General features: G+C 43.0%; 1 long non-coding RNA gene across 1 annotated transcript; it reads right to left on the bottom strand.

The window, feature by feature from the left end:
• Positions 1–242: 242 nt before the first annotated feature.
• Positions 243–2,459, bottom strand: LOC135242300 (uncharacterized). The gene is made up of 2 exons (XR_010326300.1): positions 2,370–2,459; positions 243–945 (listed from the first exon to the last, which is right to left on the bottom strand). It is a non-coding gene; the product is annotated as an uncharacterized LOC135242300 (long non-coding RNA).
• Positions 2,460–2,682: the final 223 nt, after the last annotated feature.

Below are 2,682 nucleotides of genomic sequence, written 5' to 3' on the forward strand. Positions count from 1 at the left end.
GTAGCACCAATTTCAACCATTTGGGTCACGGTACTGCCAAGGTTGGCTTGGACAGGAGTCGAGATTAAAATCTTTACCCCAGCATGTCCTTCTACCTCTTTGTCAGCCAGTACCTTCACCCAACACAGCACTCACCCTTACTTGTGTCAAAGCTTCAGTGTGTTAAATGGCTAGATTTTCTACCCTTTCATGGTCATTCGCATTCTCAGGCTGTGATGTCATCAATGTGGGACAGGGAGTGGTTGGCATCAATACCCACAGATGCTTTATTGCAAGTCAGCTCAGTCAGTGCTTTCAAAGGGATTTAGTCGTAATATATAATTGAATACATGTATAATGTATTATAATTGGATCCATAATTCCAGCAAAGTTTGTGAATATGACCTGGTACTCAGTATCAGTACTCAGAACAAACACTATTATTCTTATTGCAGTAATACTAATTACGAATCATTTACTGTCAATAGCAACTTCATCATGATGGTAATGATGATGATTATGGTGATAAAATTGATTATTAAGCTAATGAGGATTATGATGATGATGATAATTATTATTAGTAGTAGCAGTTGTAGTGGGAGTAGTAGTAGTAATATTAACAAAAGACAAAGAATATGATTAATACGAAAAAGCTTCAAGTAATAAGTAATAAGTTATTACTGCAGGTGTGCCTAGTATTTCTAGACTGTTCGCTGTAATTTTCAGGCTGTCAGCAGTGTGTGGTGGATGACACACGCAGACTCCAGCAGTACGCCGGGTCCTGTCTCCTTTCCTGTCTCCACAGGAAGTTGAGCGCTGCCCCGCTTCCTGCCCAGCGGCTCGCTCGCGGTGGTGTCACGTCCTGATGTCCCGGAGCATGGCCCTTTGTTCATCACGACTCCGTCCTCCCCCCTTACACGTGCACGCCTCATTATCTGTCCCGAGGCCAGACTCAATTTCCCCTGCCTGAGACACAGGAAGAGGAAATGAACACAGCCGAGGGAGGCAGGGAGGGAGGGAGGGAGAGGGGCGAGGAAGGAAAAGAGAGAAAGATGAGTAATGCTGACAGAGACTTGACTTTTAAAGGCTCTTTATTCATTATGCTAAAGAGCATATTCTGGATTAGCGGGAGGGCAATGAAATAGAGAAAAAAATAGGGAGCAGGTTCAACAGTAGTGGCCCCATAAGGACAGCCGTTTGCATTGCATTTACAAGCCGTTTGCATTGTTTTCAGTTCTTCCACAGAATGTTCAATTGCAGTAATGAATGTTAATGTTTATGGGTAGCAGGGCCAGGCAGGAAAAGATAAGGACGCTTTGCTTGTACGAGCAGCATAGATTGTGGGAGAGAATCGCTGTCACCTGTCTAAGGGACAGCACTAATGCTCTGAGAATTCTTCGACAGTTCATTTAGTTTATTACCAGGCTCAGTTATTACACCCACATCACCAGAAGTGAGTGAAACTTCATGAAATCCAAAATGAGGAGGGCTAGCGTGTGTTAGCTCTTGTTAACCAATCATTGCATTTTGCTAAGGATGGCAACCTCTTCATTAGTTCAAACATGTCAGAGACTGAAAGCTATTTGTGCTGACAGTGCCATGTCTTGGGCCTCTCTACATTTTGACTTTGGTGACTTTGATGATCAGGGTGACAACATGCCATCTGACCTAAGGTAAAAAATAAAGAGAAACTATCATGTGTGACCTCAAGGGGTCACGGTGGGTCACTAAACGCCACTGAAAATAACGCCCAACTTTAACAGGTGCTCCTAGGAGAAGCAGAGGGGGTTGCTGACCTTGGACCCACAGCGAAGGTTCATTCAGGAGAGCAAAATTAAAGAAAGAAGCCACGCTTCAACTAAAGTTTTGACAATTTGAAGTTACTACACCTAAACCGAATGCCTGCTATATTCAGCAATGAAAAGCTACCCTGTGCCTGTGCAGGACCTGTCCTTTGTCCAGTCCTTTGGCTGTTAACAATGGCTGCTGTTGCTCCAGTTCCATGTCTGTAAAAACGTACGCACATTTGATTGCAAGTGGGTCGTCTGTAACCGTCAGACAGACAACGACATTGCTCTGCTACAAAGCAAACAATGCACAGACAAATGCATTATTTATTAATCAATTCCTTTACATGTTATAGAAACCGTTGCGTATGTTTGGTCTAGTATTACCCATGCAGGGATCAGATTGTTACAAAACCAATGGCATGGTAACCTTCAGTATTGAAAGAGACGCGTGTCAGAATTTCTGTAAACACGGGCTACCAGTTATTTTACTCGGGGTCACCATTTAAGCAGAGAGCAGAGCAGCATTCCTTACCCTGTGCCTCTCCAGGACAGTTCACAGGGACACAGCTGTCAAATCACATTTTATTTCTCTCATCTCACCTGCGCTGTTTTTAACCTCCCTGTAGAGAATTTCCCAGCAAAACAAGATCAGGCACCATCGAGGTTCAAGGAACCTTATCCGTGTTGCATCACCATCTAGTGGGAATATGAAGGTATTGATGTTACTTTGGGGGGAGCTGCTCCATCAGTCCATTGGTCAGAGAGTGAAATTGTGTAAGCACAGCCAGAAAAATAAAGCTATGTCTAAATTAACAGCATTTCTTGTATTTCAAGATATTTAAAAATATTAAAATCCAAATCTACTGAAGCGCAGAATATAGATAATGAACACAGATGCACGATGGTATTCGAA

The sequence above is a fragment of the Anguilla rostrata genome, chromosome 16, assembly GCF_018555375.3.
Source record: "Anguilla rostrata isolate EN2019 chromosome 16, ASM1855537v3, whole genome shotgun sequence".
Taxonomy (NCBI): domain Eukaryota; kingdom Metazoa; phylum Chordata; class Actinopteri; order Anguilliformes; family Anguillidae; genus Anguilla; species Anguilla rostrata.